The 24,746-nt window shown below is 39.0% G+C and overlaps 1 protein-coding gene across 1 annotated transcript in view; it reads right to left on the bottom strand.

Annotated features, from left to right (window-relative positions):
• Window positions 1-1,597: 1,597 nt before the first annotated feature.
• Window positions 1,598-24,746, bottom strand: part of SPATA18 (spermatogenesis associated 18) — a 124,015-nt gene continuing 100,866 nt past the window's right edge. The window contains exon 17 of the transcript XR_014955095.1: window positions 1,598-24,435. The gene's annotated coding sequence lies outside the window, so the exon portion shown is untranslated. The remainder of the gene's footprint in view (window positions 24,436-24,746) is intronic.

Below are 24,746 nucleotides of genomic sequence, written 5' to 3'. Positions count from 1 at the left end.
CAAGATGAAGAGGGCAGAGATGAAATTCTGAATAAGAAAGGAACCTGGTTCTGTAGATTTCCTTGGAGTGACTATACTGACAAAAGATATTTCTCTGTCCCCACATGAGCTTTGTAACTTATTCCTAATCTGTGTTCAGAAGGTTGTTGTACCTTTGAAAACACTAATTGCAGAAGCTATTAAGTGTGGCCCTTTTTTAAAGTATCCGCTTCCAGTGGTAAATTTTGTATAATTGCAGAGGGCTTTGTCCTCTTGAATAAATGCATTGGTGCTATATATCTTTCTGTTTATCATCCACAGTTTTGCATATGTGAGAAAACACAGACATCTTCCTTTAGGAGAGAAAATCAGTCAAGTTTGTATTAACTGGTGGGAAAAAAAGGACAGAAAGAAAAGGGGAAAAAAAGCACTTTACCAATGATTAGACAAATACCTGACTTGATTTCAACTTAGAGCACACATAGGCAGGCAACACTTCAAACTGAATTACACAGAAGATCTCCTGCTCTCACAGAAATGATTCTGTAGAGCACGGAGAACAGCTTATCATGAAGGCTCATGGACCATGAGTGTCCCATGGTTGTCCCATGGACCCATGATATCTTCTGGTATTTCATCACACTGAATTCTAGGTTGCTGCTGGAGCTAGCAGCCATCACCCATGTTATGTCTTCTTTTTTTCTCTAAGGCTGCTCAGCCACATACTGCCAGTGTCAAAGCTCCATGAGAATGAATGCTACAGCCCTTCAAAGAAAAGCCAAGAGTGGTTAGCAAGGTGCACCTCACCACAGGTAAGGGCAGTATGCTAAGCATTGGATACATTCTGCTTCCTCGTGGATATGCTGGCACAGTCACAGAGCTCTCTCAAAGTGATTCCTACAGTCAGACCGTGTAGATCAAGAAGTAGGTTATTTTTACTGGCCAAATATTATACCCTCTGTCATCACATCCAGGGGGATGATCCTTCATACCCTTCTGTCACCTTTCTTCTCCAACACTGGCTCTTAAAATTGCATTGCCAGCTGAAGTTACCTCTGCATTAGAAGTTACAGTGAAGCTAGAACCATGAGAGTCATTCAAATATGAGTAACACTGCCCCTCAGTATTTATTTATTTGAAATAAATCATAAAACTACATTTCTTCAGACAAATGTTTCTTTAAAAAATGTAACATACCAATTTTTCTCACATTAAAAAAACCCTCCCATCTCATTGTTTCTGTTTCTAGTATCATTTGTCATACTTTTTTTACTATCATCATGTAACAGCACTTTTTCTGGTATAGCATAATTTTGTGTACAATTCTTCTATATCAACATCCCCTGAAAGCAGCATTTTTTAATTTTGGCATGAAAGTAACTTCAAAGTTATCACAATGTCACATCAACAGACTACTGAAGATCCAGCAAAAATTATAATACCATGCAACTTAGCTCTGCTTTCTTATTTAAAATACCAACCTCTTGCAATCACAAAGTGAAAATGGCCTAAGTAATAACAGAATAAAGAAAGATTAACAACTTCTGAAGTAGAATAATTTATCAGAACATTAATTTAAAGCAGACACTGAATGTGAGAACAATATGTAGCAAACAATATGTAGCAAACACTATGAAAGCTGGGTTTTTTCAGAGCACTGCAAAACCTTGGAAGTTACCAGCTTTCAAAAACAGACAGTGGGATGTCCATAAAGGAATCGTTTTTCCTTGAATAAATATTTATCGATAAATATTTATATAAAATTTTAAAATCAGACAAAACACAACACAGAGGGTTTTCATCATTGTTAGAGTGGTTCAAATCTTTCTAGGAAGGTAAAATGACAATTGAATATGGTATCATTACTTTATATATGGAGTATGGACCTAATATTAACTGACTTCAACTGGAGCCAAACTAGAGCAATGCTGATACCGTGGCATTTTGCAAAGACAGAAGACAACATTACCAGTTTAAAGACAGCACTGATGGTCGAAAAACCTGGCTGCAGCCCTCAGTTTCACCACTGAAACCAGTCATGGCCACAAGAAAATTATTTAACTCCTTTGTGCTGGAATACATTCCACTAGCTGGCAATGCACCACTGGCCTCCTTTTCAGGGTTCTTGGTGACTTGGTACTAAACCAAAGAGGTCTTGCAATAAAGTATTTTACTTGCTGCACTCAGACTCTACTGGAAAATTATAAATTTTTTATTTGCTTCATCTAGGTTCATTCTGTACTATAAATTATTAGTTTCCTTCTCCTTTCTTTCTTCTCTTTAAATTAGTACAAAACTGACTTTAGCGGCATTGCCTTCCATGGAAATAGGATTAGAAACTTTCATGGAAATTGCTGGCTGTGTTGTGGAAACATTGGAAACTACCATGAAAAATTATTCTTGGGGGATATAGGAAGCAGAAAGTGTTACTCATTGTAAAACTATACAATTTTTAAGCTGTGTGGTTAGTTCCAATAACAAGAAGATTCTTTAAGAGACATAATGGATGCTGTCAAATTCTATGTTTAAATATTTGATGTAATTTAACTGCCTAAGAGCATCCCATTCCAGGTTGTCTGGATTTCAAGGCACATGAAATCTGATCAGACATGGACTGCATATAACAGTAGGCTCCTAATAGAGCAGTCCATACGTGGCACAGATGTCAGCCTTCTCTTGAGGGATCTCTCTTCAGGAATAATTTGCTGGTGGTGTTACTAGTCAGAAAGAAGAGAAACCTTAAGTGATTTCAGGTTTTCCAATAAGCAAACACACACACAGAGCTTGAATTTAACAGGGACTGTTGTGACCACTACTTTAGGCCCAACCTTTAAATAGCAAATTTCTTGAACTAAGTCTGGTGGTTTGATTTACAACCCAGGGATTAAAGTGATATAAACTGCTACTACTGTAGAAAGATGGTAGTTTATAGTATCTGAAGGTCTGTAGAATAGTTAAGATGATTTCCCAATAATAATCTATCCTTTTCAGGGACTCCAAAGGCTGGAAATTTTGACAATACCATTTAAAGTATGTAAGTGGGTTTACAAGCTGGTTTTGCCCTGTCTCCTGCTCTCAAGAGTGTTTAGCAAGTTTGATATCGTGATGTACCACCTGAAAAATAAGTATAAAACTAATCACCCCTGCCTGCAGCACTAGGCAGCCACATCTCTCCTATCTCACCATTTTCCCCCTGAAATTTACACAGAGACATAGGAAACCTAAATTATTCTTTTTTAATAGGAAGACCTAGTATGATTATTGAAGCAATAAATTCTCCCCTTGCAAAAATCACCAGAATTTCAGACTTAGAGGTGTTAATCACTAAAAGGAAACTCATCTTGCATCATGCTGAAACTCTAATAGAAACTGAACTATCCCTGACTTCAGCTTCATTGATTTTTGCTTTGATAACAAAGGAGCCAATATTGATATCACATATATGATTAATAGACAAAAATAGTTTGCCTGCTGAGGAATATTGGTAGCGGGGGAGATGTCACAAAGAGGAATTTTCTTAAAGATAGACAATAAAAAAAGCAATAATCATTGAAGTTCCACTTATTCCTTTCTCCTTAAAGGCTTTAGTGTTTTCCTGCAATGTTTTGTCTGATTCCTCAGGCATAAAAGTTGCTGACAGTAATGTGCACTAATCTTAAAAAATACAGGCACATTAAAGACACTGAGCTTCAGTTATTGCTTTCTGAAAGCTTCCTCTGCACTTCTGCACTAATCCAGTTGTAGAAAGAAGTCTTCTCATAAATGAGAACAACCTCATTGCTTTGACAAACTGCATCAACATTTCAGAAACAATCAGTGCTGTATATTGCAAAAGGATAAGAATGCACTGCTTTGGAGGACTGATAATGGCATCAGTGAGCAGAGAGATGTAAAATTCTCTGATGGGCTGAATCAATGTGTTCTTATAGAATTCAGGCTCCCTTATGAAATGAAAACTTGTTTTCTGTTTATCACAGTATTGCTTCTTGTGTACTGGCAAAATTAAAAACAAGGTAAGAGGCCAAATTAAAGTGCAGGCAGCCTTGGACTCCACAAGTCCATTTCCTTCCCTTCTGTATATCATATTATCTGTACCATAACACTTTTGCTTATTTATCTTGCAAGCACTTTTTAAGAGGAACAGGCCTGGCAGTGGTCCCCACCTCTTGTACAAGCTTCTGGATGTATCTGATCACGGGCTCTTTTCTTGCATATGGCAAGTTAAACCAAGTACCTACACAGCCCAAAGCACACACACAGCCCAAAACACACACACAGCCCTAAGCACATCTGCACAGTGGTGGGTGCACCCACAAACTGATGGTGGTTTTAGTATATCAGGCTAGTGGCTCTTTTTGAATCGTTTGAGAATCATTACAATGACTTCTTGGCAAATGCAAAAATTTCCAAGGTCTGTATGGTTGGCTGGGAGTCTATGTATAAATCACAAATGGGATGGGACTAATTAGGAATGCATCTTCAGCTGTATATTTTTTAGTATCAGTCTCATTACATGGTTATAATAATGGGAAGATGCTAGTAGATCACATCTTTGGTAGTAGACAAAGAACTTTATGTTACAACTTACTTTAAAAGTTTTTTAACTAATTACATAGAGCAAAAGCATATTGACAGTAGTTCTATCTAACTACTATAAGTACACGTACTTTTGGTTAAGACAATGTTTGATTTTTTTGAATACAATAATTGTTTGTAAGCTTTAAAATATAATGCACAGAGCTCTATTATTAAGCTTAGAACATTCTAATATTTCGCTAGATATACTTTTCTGTCACTTAGGGAGTTATTTTAGACAAGCGTTAATACACAGACTATTGTTCTAGTTGTCTTTACTTTTTTATTTCTTATATATTTTTTTTTTCTGAGAAATCTTACGGTTACTGCTTAGCTCTAATCATAGTTCCGTTGTGTCTGAGGTTTGCTTTTTGTAGCTTTCATAAAACCTTCTGATGTTAAGGATTCCCACAGTCTGATCCAGAGTCTGATCTGCCCTCTCACCCTATCACAATTGTAAGTAAAACAGAAAGCAGCAGTGACAGTATTTAATAGAGTAAAACTTAAAATAGTTTTGAAAGGGACAAAACTACAATTTCATATTTTGGTTTGCTACTTTCATCTACTTGTTGTTTACTTTCAGCATTCAACACAAAGCACAACACTGTGATTCTATCCAGTAAAAAAATATTCAAGAACGATCTGGACATAAGCTTGTGCAATATGTTCTAGGATGACCTTCCTTGAGCAGGGAGGTGATCCAATGTGAATCTTTTCAACCCTGCCCATTCTGTGAGGGGAAAGAAAAAGCAAATCTTGGAGACACCTGTGTATAAAACTGATAGAACCAAAACAGAAAGACCATTTACCATGTAACTTTAGATATGATAAGAAAACAATGGTGTATCATTATAGGAAGTTCTGCTGATTGTAACTAGACAGCAAGTAATTCCAAAGGACTATATAAGTCAGGGTATGTACAATGCTATATGAATATCTAAAAGTTGTAATTAGGACAGCTGCTTTATACTTTACAGTTAATTGCAAATCACCATCAGTTATTGAAGGTGTGTCTGTTTTCTCTACAGCAGAAGTGCATTATGCAGGCAAAGGTTGTCTACATTAGAGACAGGAGTGGAAAACAATGTGTGTATTGCTGGCTATGTGGTCTGAGATAACCTACTTTGCTGCCTGAGTAGTTACCTGTGTGTGGCACATTTTGATACTTGGGCAGAAGTTCCATTAGAACTACAGCCAAGAAAAAGAAGTTAAAATAGCTGCAGGATGCTTGTGAACATAACACTTTTCAGGTAAGCTTTTGTGAGGAAAAGACCACACACACAGAGCAGCCCTTGAAGTATAACAGGTTTCCTTTTTTTCTCCTGCTATAAAAGAAAAAAAAAGGTAGTTTGTAAGTGCTCAGACACTTCTCAGCCAAGTCAATTATTAGTAGTACAGGCTCTCATTTGGGTCACTGCAACCCTCTGACATGTAATAGACTGCTTTCTTGACGATTTTTGTGCTTTGCTCATAGGTGTAACTCCTAGAGCTGCTACATGTTGATCTGACTCAAATCTATCCCATACTGAGGCCATTTTCCCTGATGCACAGGCTGATAAAAAGAAACATGAGATGCTTCTAAGAGAGACAAAATTTAGTCTGTTTTTTTTTTTTTTTTTTCCCCCTCAACATCTCCTTCCAGTAATTTTGCTAAAATTCTTACTTTGACCTAGGTGCAAAAAGAATGGTGGCCTTTGTCTAAAGAGAACATCCTACCTGGAAAACCCAAGCCAACAGTATTTTAGACAGAGCCTGTGGCCAAGGCCAGGGAGCTACAGGAAACTATCAACAGCTTGAAATCACTCTAAATATTGCTTCCTTTTTCCAAGTTAAAAAAATATATAAGAAATTATGGCAAAAATAATCTGATTTGGCTGTTTGACCTCTGCAAGATTGGATGGAGAATTCCACCCAGCAACAGCAGCACATTCTTGCTCACAGCAAACTGCAGGCCTCCTGTATGAGCTGAAGTCTCTGCTTACAAAACACCATCATGATCAGATGAAGCACATCAGCTAAAATCCAACATTTCCTGTAAAAGTAAGGTTGGGTTTCTCTCTGAATGGCCCTGAGTAAATGTGCTCTAAAGAAGATATAGCTTTGGAACAGCAGTATTTGTATTCCTATCTTCCCTAAACATAAACTTCCAGTGAGAAGCTGGTACTGCAGTAATAATGGTTGCTTCTGCTTCCTCTTGAGCTGTCTCAGAATACAGGCACACACTTTCCTGAACCACTGTAGTATCACATGAAATCACTCCCCCTATGCATTTGCACATAATTATACACAGTTGCACTCAGCCTTTTTGGAAAGTGTAGATTTCCACGCAGACTTGAGGAAAGACAGCCAAAATTCAGATATGGAAGGGAAGTTGAGGAGAAATAATCACAAATATTTCTCAGTTCAAGTACAGTTGTCTTCCTAGCATTATCTCAGTTTTTCAAAGTAGTTGCATATGAACAAAAGCATCCATATCCCAGCTGACCAGTATCTACAGTTACTGGGCATTGTTAAACATTTATGGAGAAGCAGCTTCCAAGAAGACTGAGTTGAACACAGGAGGAGCATTTTCATCTAAGCTTACCTCAGAGTCCAGATGTCATTCAGCTTGATCTGTGTCTTGGAAGCTAACTGTGGCTGCAGCATTTATAATTCACAGAAGAACAGCATAACTTAGTCTTGACTGACTTTTAAAAAGTATACAAGGATTTTTCATGCATGCTGCCACCTTACATAAGATAGTGAAAGCCAAAGCTTCAAAAAAGCCTGAGCCCACCTCATTCCTCAGTTGACAGTCCAAGTCTAGGTTGTTTAATACTCAACCCATTTAATTTTTCAGAGGTACCTTGCTCCCCTCTTCATCTAAAGCCCAGAGAATTAGCTCTGGGTAGGGTTTGAGGCATGTGTGGGTGGAGGGGTGATGGTTATAAATGCTATCTTTAGCATGGTAAGCCTGGTCTTCCCAGTACCTCTCATGGCTGGAGTCAGATGGGCACCTCTGCAGGTATCCAGTACAGGAACCAAGCTTTGGATGCTCCTGGCTGCCTTCTGGGGGAGTTTGTTCCCATCCATTTACTGAAGAGGGAGCTCAGAAAGATGTATTTCCTTAGGCTGCCATCCCCCCTGCCATGGAAGGTATTAGCACTGCCAGAAAACAATTCAGAACAGAGAACAATTTGAGGCTTTAGGAAATTACCATTATTTTCTAGATCATTTGCACTTGCTGTTTCCAAGCTCAGTGGAAGCAGCAAATCCTCTCAGAGAGACTTTGTTAGTTTTGGTCACCTGAAAGTGAGAGAAGGACAATTTTAGTGCAAAGTACGACTTTCACTAGTATGCTGCTCCTAGTTCAGAAAACAAGCACTAAGGCAAAATATCACTTAAATTGAGTGAAAGAATAGCTTTGAACATATATCTCTGCTGGCTGAACCCAGCAGGCATAACAAGTGCTGGCTCATTTTCCTTGCTTCAAGAGGCAAGAGCACCTTTCAGGAGGCTTCCATCCTGTAGTTACTAGTAACTGAAATTGTAGCCTGAAACCAGGAGACTGTGATGTTCAAGCTGGAAATCTCTATTGCAAAAATCACCCCCCTAAATCCTTGTGCCTTACTTCATACTCATTGCAGTATCCCACTATTCCTTTATGCTGTTTGTTGTAGGTAGGCTCAAGGATGACCTTTCTGTATTTTTTGCAAAGGAAGGCTAAAGTAAGAGCTATCAGTTCAATCTGTGTAACAGTTGTTCCCCCTACCCCTCACTGCTATACAAATACTCACAGTTTTGAACCACTGTGTGTTCCTGAGAAGCTGCCAACAAAGTTTAGCTGTCTCTTGATAAGCTCCTGAATTCTATAATAAAACACTAAGAGCAAAATGTACTCTGGAAGATGGCCTATTGCAAAACTGTGGCACTGTATTTTAATCATAATGTTACTGCCTTTTGGAACTTTTTCCCTCTTTAATGTGCATGTCAGATGGGATAAAAATATTGAACAACAAACTTTGAACTATTTTGGTGCTCTAGTAAAGTGTTTGAACAATACTGTCACACCAATTTTTCTACATTTTATAATAATCCGTGATTTGGAACAAATTATAGCATAAACACAGCATAAACATAGCACGTCAGAACCAAACAAGTTCTTTTTAAGATATGCTAAATGAAAACATATTTAAGACTATTGTTGTCTCTTTTAGTACAATTACCATGGAAACGATATAAAACTCACTTAAAATATCCATTCTTTCTTAAAAGCTTTGTGTTGCCTAAATGATAAATGAATTGAGCACAATTGGTTTGGTATTTCAATGGTCAGTCACAGAACAACATGTTCTTTGGAACATGCTTTAACTATGTTAATTGCTGCATTTAGTGTATGTGAGATGAAAGTTTATACTAGCTTTGTTTTAAAAAGAGAATGGAGCAAAACTTTTAAAACACTGAAAGGTGTTCTGGGTTACATATATCTCAATTCACTGCAAAATTTTTCAATTCCAGCAGAGGAAAAACTTACATTCACCCCCGACAGCAAACTCAGCTAAAATAAATGCAGTCACACTCAAAAATAATTGTTTCACTAGCTTCAGGGCTAATACCTATATTCAAGGACATTGTTAGAGGTGTAGCCACATGCACAGATCTCAGCACATATGATGACCCCTTCCCAGTTTCCTGATCACAGCACCTAAGTGCTTACTGGAACCTGTCATATAAACTCTTTCCCAAAATATTCTATGGGAGATGAGTGGCAAGGGACAGACTATAATACACAATGTGAGAGACACCTAAAGCTGCCACCACAGGCAGACTGCAGCAGTCAGTGAAGAATCCCCATGTGAGCCTCATGACAAAGTTATGCATCCATAAACACAAGTGGCATCACATGTGAGAGGTTCATTTCCCCTATTTCTTTAACTATTACATGCCTGGCTTTCTTCTCATTAAGCCACAAGACAGCAGTGAATTTCACAGTGCAGTCTGGGAGTCATACCAGCAGAAGCAAAGGCAGAATTTTTTTTAAACTGTCTTTGAAGTAAAAATTGCAACATCAGCCCAAGGGGAATGCATAGTGATAGAACACAGAGAGTTGAAAACAAAATTAAAAAATACATATAAATGCATTTTGGCTGACAAAATTTATTAAAATGCTTGAAATTTAAATTTGAATGCATAACCATCTGCCTCGAGGATAAGTTTGATATAAGCTCTTATTCCAATTTACATACATCTTACTCTGCAAAATGCCACCTGAAACTCATGCTAAGTAGTGCACAGAGGAAGTAATGCATTTATCTTTCAAGCATTTGATTTTCAACTTGATAAAAGACCTAAAGAAAGTACTTCAGGCAATCCTAGTCAACATATCACATATTTCTAAGTTAATTGCCTTGAATCAGTTTCTCTCTAGGAGCAGAAAAGGTCAAATTATGTAGTAAAATTACACTCTCTAGTGGTGAAATCCTGGCCCTCATGTCACTTTTTTTTCTGTAGCTCCATCTCATCTTCTTTGTGCTCCTTGCTCTTTCAAAAGATTAACAAATAATTCACCTCATACATGTTGTTACTGGGATTTATTTTTATTGGTACAGGAACAGTTACCAGGTCTTCTTAATCTAAAAATTAAAGGGGAAAATTGTGATTTCAGCAAAGAAAGATTCAGGAGGTATTTCTCCATCATATTCAATAGTTGAAATGAAGGAGACATCATGTTTGTGCATACAAACATACATTTTATGAACAAATATTTATCTTCTGTATTTATGGCCAGGTGAACTTTAATGTAATGAAGTAGAGTGGGCTGTGAGGTCGGAGTGGGGATTTTGCAGTTTAGACATTTGAGATTGTCTGTACCTGCTCAAATGACCACTCTTTTCTCTTGTGAAGTATTGCAAACCAGCATACAGAAAGATTTGTTCCCAGATTTTACATGTAATAAAAACCTGACCCCAGAATATGATGCCAAAGTATGACAATCTCATCTTTTTCAATATGGCCCAGTTCTGTGGTGCATTTGGGTCAAGATCCAAATTTTGATACCAGATTCTATTTTTGTTACAGGATAAATCAAAATCCAGGCTAAAGTAAACAACTCTGGGGGATAGGGAAGGAAACTATAAATTGTCTTAATTTTGTAACTGAGATTAAAGCCAAGCCTTTATTGTGAAGTGCAGAGTAATAAATCCTTGCTGTGAAACCCATAATTTTGTAGTCATGAAATCAATACATTGGCTCTCATTTTACTTCTGACCCTGCCACTTAACCCCTTCATGTGTCTTTCCTGGTGTTTTATTTTATTTCCTGAGATAGCATCCTTCTCATTTTAAATTTGATCCAATATTTTAGATGCCTCGAGGGGAAAACATTCATGTCTCCTCCTGAAAGACCATGGGCAAAATTATTGTTTTTCCTGGATTGCAGCAGGGTCAAGAAATTTTAACATTTTGCTTTTGCTTCTTGAGAGAAATAAATGAGGCCAAAGCCTGTCCTTGCTGGTGTTGCAAGGACATGCTTTGTTGTTGATTTGAAAATAAGCAGAAGTTTTGTCATGTTAAATGCAGCTTAAATACAGATCACACTCTTTAAAACAACTTGTTCTAAGCCACCTACTACATAATCACTACAAAGTGTTCATTTACAGCACTGGTGGTGTATAAGGGTGTACTCAGGATGAATGACTGGATAACAAGGAGACCATATGCTGCTCTGGCTATGTCAGTAGTGCTTTTCTTACCAATTTTTGAAATCTGCTGTCAGCACTACCTTTCAGCATCCTAAAATATTGGAAATGTTACAGATGTTCCTATGTCCTCTTACTTCATCACTAGTGGGATGAAAAAAGAGTATAGCATTGAGTGGTCAATCTCTCTTGTTCAAAATGCAGCCATTCTTTTTACCCCTGCTATTTGCATGATGAAAGAGAGTAGGCTAAAACATGATTAGGAAGAACATCTTTATTATGAGGGTGAGGCACTGGGACAGGTTGCACAGAGAAATTGTGGAGGCCCCATCTCTGGAAATATTCAAGGGGCTTTGAGCAATCTGGTCTAGTGAAAAGTGTCCTTGCCTAGGTGATCTGCAAGGTCCCTTCCAATCTCACCATTCTGTGATTCTGTGATAACCCAGATGTTGTGCAGATCTCTTCTCTGAGTGCTGTCATGCAAACCTTGAGGTCAGTGCCAGCCCCCACAGCACCCCCCAGCTGTGCCACCTCCCTCCCACCATTGCTCCACCAGCTCCCCAGGGACAGATGGCAGCAGGGCAGTGGATGCAGGCTTTACTCAGAAAGTCTGAATTACAGCATTCAGGTCGCTGTTTCAGCCACTGAACATTGCCCCAGTTCTAAGAGAAGCCTCCTGCAGTGGCTTTGAACTGAGGGCAGCCAGTCAGTCAGCCTGTGCACTCTGCCCTTGCAGACTGCAGGGTGCCAGAATGCTGGTGTGATGGATGGATGGAAGGGCTGCCAGAGTGAGCAGGAAAACAGCAAGAAAGGAGGTGGGATCTCCCAAAATATCAGAATAAGGTGCTCTCAGGTCCCATGGTTACTAGACTACTCAAGCACATGGTAAATAAACAAGAATAACAAACCTCTTTGCATTCCAACCAGAAAACCAGTTTTGAACCTGTTTCTCTAAAGGAGAAAAGCTAATGAGCTCCCATGCTTCCTGTGCCTCCCTGGTTGGAATTATGACAATATTTACACTTGCTGTTAAGCATGCAATAATTATTTCTAGATGTACATAAATGCAGCTTATTTTTTGCACATTAATCTTTCACACAGCCTACATGCATTGTAGAGCTCAGATGTTTACCCCAAATCCAAATAAAACATAAAGGGTTTAAAAAAACCTATGTTGTTTGTTAAGCTTCCTTAAAAGGCAGCTGATGGCATCTGCCTAACACTCTAACTTCACTTTATTACTGAAATTCAGGGTGTAACCATCCTGCTTTTTTCCAAGGTCCACATTTTTGTCCAGCTAACTCGGTTCTCAGTGTCCTTTTAAAATTAAGTGAAAATGAGCACTAAATTTTTATGTCCATGGAATTTTTTATTATACTGTGGACAATACTAAGGGCTCTGGGAGAATTCCTGCATTTTTTTCCTGAACTGAAGATTTTGGGTTGAATAGATGAGTCTCTTCTTCTCCTCACTAAATGGCGGTGTTAAATCACAGTAAATATCAAACACTTGGTTCACTTTTGCAAAATAAGAGAGTGGTGCAAAGGACATTCAGTGCACCAACCCTGATGACTGAGCTGCAAGAGGCAGTGGCAAGGTTGTACCTCACCCTGCCAACAAAAGCTGCCCCTGAGACACACAGTGCCCACATGTTTTGAGGGGACTTGGCACCATTCCTCACTTACCAAGTCAATCTTCCCTCCTCATGCACTTGCAAAAAGGTGCTGCCTCTCATGCCTCCATGCACACATTTTCTTGTCATGGGAGATTTTATCAAAACCAGCTGTACCACCAGGAATATTCTGATCACTGCTTTGCAAATGTATGGAAATGTGAGTCATTTAGCAAGAGCTGGCACAGAGGAAAAAAAAAAAACAAAATCAAACCATCTAAGATGGAGTAATCTCCAGCCATTCATGTGTCTGTAGAATGTGTTTAGTCTTTTGGCATCTGAATATAAGGAGAGCGTGATTAATGGGGTTTTAAGGTGCTCCCCTGCAGGTGTAATCCTTGCTTTGCACTTCAGGTCTTCGACACCTGTCAATAAATGGTGGCTTTTAAACACTAGATGTACTAGTTTGTTTGCTTAGTGATTTCATGATATGCTGTCATATCATGACAGTTTATTTTTCAGATGAATCTGACCTTTACAAGCAGAGCTGGATTTTAATTTCCTCTTCACCTCTGCAGAAGTCTGATAGATTAAGATTTTGGCCCCAGCTGTAGCCAAGGCATCATGGCCAAGTATGATATTTACATGAAGGCTTGTGTTCAAACAGTAAAATATTTTTCTCAGAAGTCTTCGGATTTAGTGTGGTTCATGTCCATAATACACAGTAGACCAAGAACATACATCATCTGATTCAAGGTTCCTTACAAAATACAGACCAATTCTGTGTGAGTTTGGCTCATGTGACTAATAGACAGGCATCCATGAGTTTATTCATATATAGATCATCCCTGTTCATTAACGTCAGCAAACTCAGACTAACGCTTAGCTGAGTTTATCTTTATGGATCCAGCTCCAACAAAGAAATGTCAACACTAAACCTATCACTTAACAAATTGCTTTATCATATTTGAATAACACAGTGGGCATAAAAAAATGAAGATTTTTTTGCACTTTTCATTTAGTTATATTTCAAGCATTTTATTGAACAGTCAAATCTTTATTAATCAAACAACAGGTTTTTTTACCAGAGAGTGTTTTGGCACATGCTTTTTTGTTATAGGACAGGCAGTAGCTGGATACCACTATTTTTTACTACTTCCCACTCCCTACACTATAAAGTTCAGCAGCCAAAAGTTCAGGCAGTTCCTCAATGAGCTGTAAGAAAGAATACGTAGATTATGCAACCTATGTTATCCGAATATTCCTAGGTTGGAGAAGAGTTGCCTTTCTATTTTTCCTATGAATACATTACATTTTCCTGAGCATTTCTCTGAGGTAAAAAAAGATAAAACAAACAGGTGCTGCTCTGTTCTTTAATGAACAACATCTCCCAGGCCACTGGGCAGGAACAGAGGCACAGAAGCTGCTCAAGTCCCTTCAGGTGGCCCTGTGAAACTCTCCAGTGTCATTTTCCCAACTGCAGCATTATCACCTCTAGCAAGGTGAATCCCTTGGAATTACCTAGTCACAGATAAGCTATTTTCCCCTTCCTTCTTTCTCCAGTTTTGTTAACCAAGATCAACACTTCAAAGCAATTACGTTTAACTTGTATCTTGTTTGATTCATACTTCATTTTTTTTCTGTTAGTACAGTGCTCACACCTGTGAGTTTTCATCAACTACTAAATATGAAAAATGGAAGTCCATAGTAAGACTTTCCTCTATCTGCAAAATCTTCACCATGTCTTCAAAAATCTCCTATACTCTTCTCCTGTATTATAATTGGCCCAGTTCCATAAATATGTTTGGTGTCCTTATAAACACTGGAAAACTGAGTTAAATGGGATTTCTCACAGCTTTCTAAGCAGCAAAGCTTTCAGAGACCTTGCAGCCATTATTACTATCTCATACTAAATAATCAGAGGTAAAAAAGTCAAACTGTCATGTAGCTCAAAATGTCTCACAGTCTCATTCCATCACAGACTCCACAAAAAAAGTAGATCAATCTATACTGCTTTTCTTTCCAGACCACCCACTTGCTCTTTGTACTGGATTTCAGTTATTTTTGTTATCAACACTAAAATACTATAGACTACCTAAAGAAAAGTCAACATTTATAAAAGGCCATAATTTTCTACTTATGAAGAGAAAGGTTTTTTCCCATGTTTGTACAATCATATATTTCTCTTCAGCATATAAAGTCACTTTAGGGACTCTGACTAAAGGAGTTTGGGACTGGGTAAAAATAAACCTTGATGGGTTTTGCTGTAACCAGCTACTGAGTGGTTTGGGTTCTGTGGGTTTTTTTTCCTTCTGTCAGCTTCTAGTCTACATTGCGAATCTGAAACATATGAGTAAATACTCCAAAAGTTCCACTGTGTTCTTTGATGTTTTGCAGCTCAGGAGTGTGTTCAGCTTTTCAACTCGGTGTCTTGGAGGTGGTCTCTTACCCAAGGTGAGGGTAAGAAACACCCTCCACTTACAAGGGAAAAGGATGGATTTACATTATGGGGGAAGGCCCCATCTTTCTTGTATTCCTTTTAAACCAAATTTATATGGCATTTGGTTCAAGGCAGTACATCTCTGATCACAGCATTTCTGCTATGCAGCTAAGGATATATGGGGCAAGGCAAAGAAGATAAAGTCTTCTCAGGAGTTATTCTTCACATTATTATCTCATCACCCAAATTCAGGTATGATACTTTTTTCTCAGTAGGAGGCTGTGGTACAGCTGTAAGAAAATACTCAAAGAACAGAATTTGCACTTGTTCTTATTTGTGACTGACCTCCATTCCCCGAACTTTGTCTTCAAATAATTAAATCAAACATCATTGCCAAGAGACAAATGCCAGTATTTTTTGCATGCTAATCTTTATTGAGGACCACAACAGGCTTATGGGCTTAACTTGTCCAAATAAATGGGGAAGACTTTCAGTTGACTGAAGCTCCCCTTAAGTCATTAGAGAAATGCCAATTTATCCTGGAGAAGGATTTGTCCTTAACTGTATGATGGATGAGTCTCTTATTACAACCGTGTTCTCTTTCCATTCTTAATTAGAAGCAAGTAATTAAAGAGAAGTGATCCTAATCACTTGATTAGGAGATGTGAAAGCAAAAAGAACTGGAAAGTAAAATATTCTGCCACAAAGGGTACAGTAACACTCCATAATCATTTAAGGCTTTCCCCAGGATTATGATCAGCTGCTTTCCAAATGCCTCCCTTGTTCACTCCAGGTGAGCTGCACAGGGTTCAGTTGATATGATATGGGTATCTGCCTACTAAGCATCAAGGTAAAACCACAAGTTCCTTTTTCACTGGCTAATTGATATTAAAGACAGAGCTCTAATCAAATTGTAATGATATTTAGTTATAAGCCATTTGGGATGATATTTGAACCAGCAACCTCATGGTACAAATAACATTCAACATCCCGTGTTCTCCCATAATTGGCCAGGAAGGCTGAAGGAAGCTGCTTCCCACAGACATGTAATCACATCCAGGAAACTCACAGCCCAGAGCAAACAGTGCTGTGTTTTGCCACATTTGTCATCTGACACACTGCTTCCGCTAGCCAAGGCTGGAGCTGGTCAAGCCAGAATGCCAAGGGGAGCTCTTTGCATTTGCTCACACTGCTAAATATGCTGTCTGCTGCATTTCTCTGGTTAATCCTTTTTGTTCCAGCTGGGGAAGCAGCATAGTTGTTCTGGTTTCTAAGTCCCATATGATTCCACTACCAGTTAGGCAAGTAAATATCTCTGGGACAACACTACTGGCATTATGAAAAGCCCCATGGGTGAGGAAGCAGTGGAATCTCTTTAGAGCTATCAGGGCACAAAACTTCAAAGCTGGCATACTGAACACGGGATTTTCCACAGACCTCATAGGAGCTTTAGGAAACCAAATTCCCTGTGCAGTCTGTAGGCACAGAGTTATCACTGAATTCCTTGTGCTGCCTTAGCTTTCACAGGCAGCAATTGCTTATTGTGGCTTATTGCTATGAAACTACTGAGTGACTGCAAGGAATGCAACAACAAAATGTAGCGAAAGATTGGGCAAACAACCGCTTAGTAAAGGTGTTGATAAATGTTTTCTGCAGAGTCTGAAATCTATGTTAACTATTCTTTGCAAGACTGACTTAACCTGCCAATTTATTTTAATAGCATTATGTAAACAAAGGCAAAAAATCCCCCTGTCTTATATTTCAGTTTCTAACTTCCACTGACTTTCTTTTCCCTATCACAGTCTTCTGTAACTTTACAGTAGTTCCTCAGTGTCTTGATGGTTGGAGTGGTTTACCCTGACACATGGGGTGGGCAGGCTGTTTTTCTGCCAGGTGACACAGTTCTCCAAGTCCCATGCCAGCTGTAATCTAGGCTCTCGGTCTCACTGACCGGTGAAGCTCACGTAGGCAGCAGAGCTCTTCCTTGTTGCCCCACAGCAGGAACCACCATGGTGCTGCAGGAGTGGTCAGCCCAGGCTCTGCCCACCTCTGCAGAGGCACCATGAGGCAGCTGTGCCCCTGATGTCCCCCAGCAACTCCCCTGACACTGGGTGGCTGCTGTGCCCCACAGCAAGAGCCTGTCTCTGAGGGAGCTGCAGGGGTCACTCCTGCAGCCCCCTCCTTACAACACATCCATGTTTTTAAGACACTGAAATAGAAGCAGAAAGGAGGATTCTCTGTGAATTACAAATTGTGAAGAGTGACTCTGAAAAGAGAGAGATGTTTCAATTTTTAGCAATAGCTCTTTTGGCTGAGCTGAGCTCTGAGATGAAGAGAAATGGGATCAAGCCTACCACAACGTTTTGCTGTGCTTGATTAAATGCCACCCTAGAGAAATAAGTATAAGAAAGAAACAAAAAGTATTCTAGAGAGTTGCTTAATGTGAAACTGTTGATGAATAACTTTGAGGTCGCACCAATCAAATAATCCTCCATGTGATTCTTCAATACTGTTTTCCTTCACTTACATTGTTTCTATGCAAATTCTGTCTGAGATAAAAATAGATGGTAATTGAATTAGAAAACCAAGACATATCATCATCTGTTTTATATCTTCTGGGCTAAAATCTTCAGATCTACTTAGGATAAAGCTTCTTCTAATTTCAAAGGTCACCTTCAAAAAGATACACAATATAGGCAAAGTCCTAAGAATAGGAGTCCACTGGCTGGAATTTTAATTGTCAATTGAGTAATGGGCTAGACTGCAAGTCTCCAGGAGACAATGTTATATAAGTGGAATTTGGCTCACTGATCTATACTGAAACCTTCTGTACACTTTATTGAAGTATATGGGCATTTATACCCAGAGAATTGCAACATTAGCCCAGTTGCCTCCAAGATGATACTTTCTTACATAACAGCAATAAAAGTAGAAATCAGGTAGAAGAAACAAATTACAATAAAGAATAATTCTATGTTCTCTGACTGTGGGATCACCAGCACTTAAAATGGAAAAAATGCCAACCAGTCCTAACACAAAATGATTGACAGTGTCTGAGCAAAGCTGGCCAGAACAAACACGTCATTCTTGTGACAAGCTTAGCCTTTTTTGATTTAAAATCCAAAATATTTGTAAATGAATGGCCTCTTCTCATATATCAACCTTCCAAAATGCAAATAATAGCATGCAAAAATAATTTCAGAAATTCAGTTACCTCTAGTCATTCATCAAAGCACTAATATTACTCTTTAGTCAGGGCTAGAGAAAAGTTTTAAGAGCAGTGAATTATCTTCACACACCCTTAACTGTGTGCCTCAGGCTATACTTCATATGCTTGATGAAATGGCACTCATGCTGTCCCATGTAACAGAAAATCAAGGCATTAAATATACCTTTTTTCCAAGGGAATCTCGGGCATAGTTGACAAGGTCATATGTATTGATAGGGTTAATATTGATTTCTGCAGGACATTTGATCGAGGAGGAGGTGATAATTTGTTTTAAAATGTTGTAAGGGGAATAACAAAGTACATATTAAAATAACTAAAAACTTCCTCATTGGTGAATTTCATCACGCCTTAATGGAGATGTATATGTTACCAAGGTAATTCCAGTCCTGTCTATGGAGAGCAGTCCTTGAGCCAACAATGAGAGTTTATCAATCATTTAGGAACTTGAAGTATTTGGTGGCATTCACTGTAGATGAAAATAAAAATAATGGAATAGTAGACTGCAGAGGCTGAGTTATCTGAATTGCAAGGTAAGTCAGTCACTGTCCAACCTGCACCTGGGAGTCAGGGACACAGGCGATGGCCACAGACTTGTGATAACAGCCACAACTCACACATTGTTGAAAGTAACTGTAAATACCACCACTAAAGACTGCCATAAGCCTTCAATAAATACAAAGGGAAAAAATGAAGAGAGGTAGCAAAGGGAACCTGGTCCTGTGGACAGCCTAAAATTGAATGAATTGCTAAAATTCATTCCTTTGCTGAGCTTATACATTCAGGAGGATGTGGGAATACAAGAGGGAGCATAGAAAATGTTTTTAACTTATCCAACTTCTCAAAGAGACATGATACACCATAAAAAAGATTTATGGTCATCTGGGGAGAAACAGAGTACAGGTTTATACATGCTGGAAAAGACAAGGTTTGAGAGTTAAGGTTAGATATATGTGACTATTTATACTTGGAAACAGCCTATAAGGGGAAGAAGAAACTTATTACCAAATGCACAGATCAGATTCCCAAGCACAGGTGGCAATTTTTGAGATGCCCCAGGGCCTTCAGCCAGGTCTCCAGATGGCATGGAGGACTCTGATGTCCTGCAGCCACAGCAATCAGAGATCAGCCAGGATTCTGCCTGCCCCAGATTCCCAAGGACACCTCCTATGGGGCCTCACCTTAACAGGGTTCAATGTGAGATGAGACACTGCTCTGAAGGAGTAGGATAATCTGCTCTGAGGAGAAAAGCCCAGTGGACAGAGGTGAATGCTGGATGGTCAGTGCACTCACCCAGCCTCTCTTCTATGTGGCCAGGGACTCCTTCTGTTACAGATCCCCTCCCTGTACCCAGCTTGGACATACCCACAGTATTCCTGCCATACCCAGTGCTATATTCAACAGTGGTCAAAACCACACTGCAAAGTGCAGGGCCTCACTCGCCTCCTGGGGGGCTCAGGAAGGTGATTTTGTGGTGCACAGTGATAGAGCCACTTGATAAAGAGACCTAGATGTGCACTAGCATCCCACCACAATAGACGTGGTACAGCATGGATTGAAAATGCCATGAACACGGCTCAGTGTGACAGACTTTCTCCCCTCACTCTAAGGGCTGTGGTAAAGCTGATAAAACCTGATGTATGTCTCAGTTAGCTGCTCAGAGTGCAGTCGTGTTAAATTTGGGATCAAAAATTAATTTTCTTCAGTTTATACTAACAAGGATCAGAGATCTCATCTGCTTTCACCTTGGGGCATATGATTTCATCTATAAGGTCTTAAAAGCTTCAGTCTAAAGTCTTCAGTCTAAAGTCTTCAGACAAAAATTAAAAATAGGTGAAATTTTTGAAGTTCCTTATATAAAGGGAGTATAAATAAACAGTTAAACTACTCTTTCTTCTTCACTTTAATCTCTGTGGAATCAGTAAATTCACGGAGCATAAGAGAATTGAGAGTGAAGAAAAGCAGCAGAGGCAAAATGCAATTCAAAAACTAAAACTACAAAGAGAATAATGTCAACCATGTGTGCACCCAGGATTCAAAGCAAATCAATAAATACTTCTGAATTTTCATCAGAGAGGACACTGGATGTGGAAAGGACAGATTAACAACTGTTAATGTGAAGCACTACTTACTAAGAATAGATATTTTCACACAGTCCAGTGCAATTTATCTCTTCACTCAAAAGGGAATCTGCTCAGTGCTGTGGAACTACCTGCAGATGGGAGGTCAAGACTTCATCAGCCCAAATGCCAAGTTTTGAATTTTGATCTGGAAGGAGAATTTTCCTTCATGCATTCAGAAATTCATACATGGAGAAAGCATCTTGAAGCATGACCATCTGGGGTTTTAAAATAATTATTTCCATCTCTCTGTGGTTTTTTATGTCGACCACCGACCACCAAATGCTTAACTCGATACCACTGATAGTAGAAATCTAATCACTCAACCACAAAGAGTAGGCATACTCTGGATTCTTCTTTTTTCCTTGTAGGCACTTTGTTTCTTGTGTTCTGACATCTTCCTTTGGCCCCATAGCACTCTTGGCACAAAAGGAAATATCTGTTAATCTTATTGCAGTATTGCTAAAGAAGCCCAGTCATGAATTAGGATCTCATTGCACCAGGCTCTATATAAACACAGAATGAAACTTGATACCTAAATTAGGCTTTTGGTTGGAAACTATTTACAATCTCGACTGTAAAAGGATTAGCCTCACCTAAATGGCATGGAACAGTGAGAGGTATATCTGTGCAATTGTCTCATTGTTACAGCATCAAGCACATTTGATTTAAAAAGGACTGTGAATGCATGCCACAATCTGGGCATTACACAGCCTTGTAATGCATATGGGCCATGGGAAAAATCCCTCAGGACACCCAAGGCATGTGATTTTCTTATGGCCAAATCCTGTTTGCATAATTTCCTTCTTTTATTTTAGGATTAGAACTTCTGCTCTTCAGAAAAAAATAGATTTTTATGCCCCTCTTTTGAATTCTTTTGTGAATGAATTACCTGGTACAGTCCCCACAGCTCACTGCTGCACTGGAATGCCATGTAGGAGCCAAGGAGCTTTCTTTAAATGCTTTGTGAATTGCCCTAGTGTTTTATTTCCCCAAAACACAGTCTTGCATCCCAAAGAGCACACTGCTCCTCAGCTCTGTGGATTTTTTTGTAGAATGAAATAGAATGTAATACATATTCCCAGAGGTACGGAAGAAAGAGAAAATTCAATATTTAATACTTAATCTTTAGATTTTTTCAAAATATTTCTCAAAAAATTCTCTTTAATGCAACATGCAATGGGAATTGCCTATGCTTTAACGCATGAAAATTATGTGGTCCTGGTACCTTTCTCTTTCTTGTTTCTGGCTTCCTTGAGATGCTAACAGAACAACAGATGGCAAACCTTGCCTTCCATTTGGTATCAGTGGAATTTAGGGCACACTGCAGTGATTAAACAATAGAGTTGGGGGAGTATCCAAAAACGGCAGCCTCAGCACTGAACTGTGCACTGTTGGCTGCAAAACAGACAAAGCAATGCTTGTAACCATCAGCACTGAGCACTCAATGCAAATCTGCTCATGTAAGAGGAGATGGGATATGGAAGGAGGGAAGGAGATCTCATTAGAGGAGGCACTGGTGCTGTAATAATAAATACAAGAATTTCTAAGTGTCATGAAACTCCATTTCAAAACCAGGTGGCTGAAACAATAGTTTGCCAAAACCAGGCATGTATCAGCATTCCCCAAAAAGCACAGAGAAGGTATGAGTCTCCCAAGGAAAACTCATGGTTCTACTTCTAAACAGTTTCAGGTGTGCATAAGAGTCAGAAATACCAGAGAAGGAAGGCAGTAAAGACACACCAGATACAAACAGATGTAATGTGTTATCTGGTCCAGGTATCAATGCTGATAGAAGTCTTTAGGATTAAGAGCTAGCTGTGATTGATTTGTGAATGTCAATGTATTTTTACAGTCAGGTTTTTTAGATGATGCTGATTGAGAAATAGCTTCAGGCTGTTCTGCAGCACCAAAGAAATGTGAAGAAAAATTACACAACCCAGTACTGAATCAGTACTGTAGACACACAGAAACTTTGACAATTTCCTGTTCCCATAGAAGAAATAAAAAGGGAGGACAAGTAAAAAATTGTGCCCTGGTAAGATGGTGACTGGCTGTCAGATCACCCAGACAAGGTTTTTACTGAAGCTGATTTCCACAGTTAATGGGGACAGCTTTCATCTCATGTTGTGAGAAAAATGGGGCTGGACTTGCAGGTAAACATTTTGTCTAGATACTTACCGTCCTCAGGCTGTTAAAATAAAAACCAGATTTAGAAACATTTGTGTAGCTAAAGCAATAAATCATTAACAAGTGTGTAGACAAGAGTGGGCACACAGGAAAGAGCAGGGAGAATGCTGGAAAGGTACAAGAAGCCCATATTGGTGTCTGCTGGGACAAAGAAAGGTAGCATGGTAAAGGATAGGCCCACAGTTCAGCTCCCACTCAGATGACCAGATGAGTGTCTATCACTCTTTGAACTCTTTGACCAGGAACTTTCCTCCATAAAGAAATATTTTCCTATTTGATCTGTCCCATGCTTGGTTCATAAGTTCTGCATCTAGAAAGTGTCTAGATCCCACATTGTCTTCTCCCTGCCAAGAGGAACATCTTATGGGACATGTATTTCTGGTTAGGCACTTGGGCCAAAAAAGAACTTTACAATACTGAGGTTCTGGGAATGCTTTTCAAACACTGTATGCCTATCCCATGTGCTGGACTGCCATAGTAATTGCCCCTCCTATGTCATTTACATGGGTGCTCTTAGGCTTCAAAACCCTTTTACCTGTTAAAATAAATAAATTCATTAAATAATTTCCTCTGTAAAGTTTTCTTCAAGCATTTTCTTCTTGCTTTTTAACAAAATCAGCCTGAAATATAGCATTAAGTCAGATGCAAAACACTTTGTACTTGAAGTAAGAAGAGTTTGTGATGACACCTGCATCTCTAAAACATAGTAGGCTTCAGATTTTTTTTCCAAATGAATTTTCCAGGCCAGTTCTATTGAGGTTAATTTCCAATGTACCCAACAGCACTGTAACTAGGCATCATTAACAAAATAAATCTAGGAGAGGCAATTCATTTTTCTTAGCTAAACAGTTAAGAGTGGAATGTGTATCTCTAACAAATATTTGTAAATGTCTCTTCTCATGGTGGTAACAAATTACAGAAAAACACAATATTTGGGCAGTTTTGTTGTAGAAATCCACTTAACTTGCTAGGAGACAGATTATAGCTTTGGAAAAAAAAAAAACTAATTGGGCTGGTGAGGCTAGAAAATTGGAAGATACTTTCAGGCTTGCTTAGAATGGAGGATTAGCAGTGAATTATGACCTGATTTACAGAGTTGTTTGTCCATACCTGCAAGACTCCCTGAGCACTTCTGAAAACAGCCCTGCACAGGAGCAAAGAAAAGGTTTACTAAGTAAATGTCAGTTGTGGGAAACGTCAAAATGAACAAAAGTTTTAAAACATTGCCCCAGATTATTTGATCAAACCCACATAGTGTGTGAGTGAGCAAAAGATCAAAACTAGAACCCATGGCCACACATCCCCAATGCCATCATGTCCAGTGGACTCAGACTGAGACTTCTGGAAGAAACGCAGCTTAGGGCAAGAATTTGGCTATTGAAGTGTTCCTGGTTCCTGCAGTAGGAAGGAGGTGAGTCCAATTCTGAATTCACTTTGGAGTGAGGTGTTTTGCAGGAAATCAATCACTGTGAAAGTCCAGGTGGGGAGAAGGATTTTTCGTGCTATGGAGCATAAGTCTATCTGGATTCCTGGATGATATGTTCTGGAGATTTGCCATGCAGCAGATTCCTGCTCTAGGTGACAGGACAAATTTCAGCAAGTAATCCATAATACGTGCTGTGAACAGTGAGAGAAAGAAACATTCTGTAAGCAGTCAATTGTACAGGATGAAGTTACAGTGTTATGCCTAAAGGCAAGGGCATAACACTTCTTCCAGCTCACTAACAAGCTGAATGTAGGAGCTTTCACTATGCGGCAGTACTCCAGTACTTCAGTCCACAATACTTTCATCTTTAGGGATAAAAACAATCAAGGAACATATCAGCAGAGAAATATGTCACTTTGGAAAAATATATTCTGCAGTAGTTTTCATGGATTTCTACAAAATATTAGAGTGGGTTAAATTCTGTAAAAATTAATTTAAGGAC

The sequence above is a fragment of the Lonchura striata genome, chromosome 4 (assembly GCF_050655825.1).
Source record: "Lonchura striata isolate lonStrDom1 chromosome 4, ASM5065582v1, whole genome shotgun sequence".
In the NCBI taxonomy this organism is placed as follows: domain Eukaryota; kingdom Metazoa; phylum Chordata; class Aves; order Passeriformes; family Estrildidae; genus Lonchura; species Lonchura striata.
The sequence above is the reverse complement of the archived record's forward strand: the minus strand, read 5'-3'. Positions and strand labels throughout refer to the sequence as shown.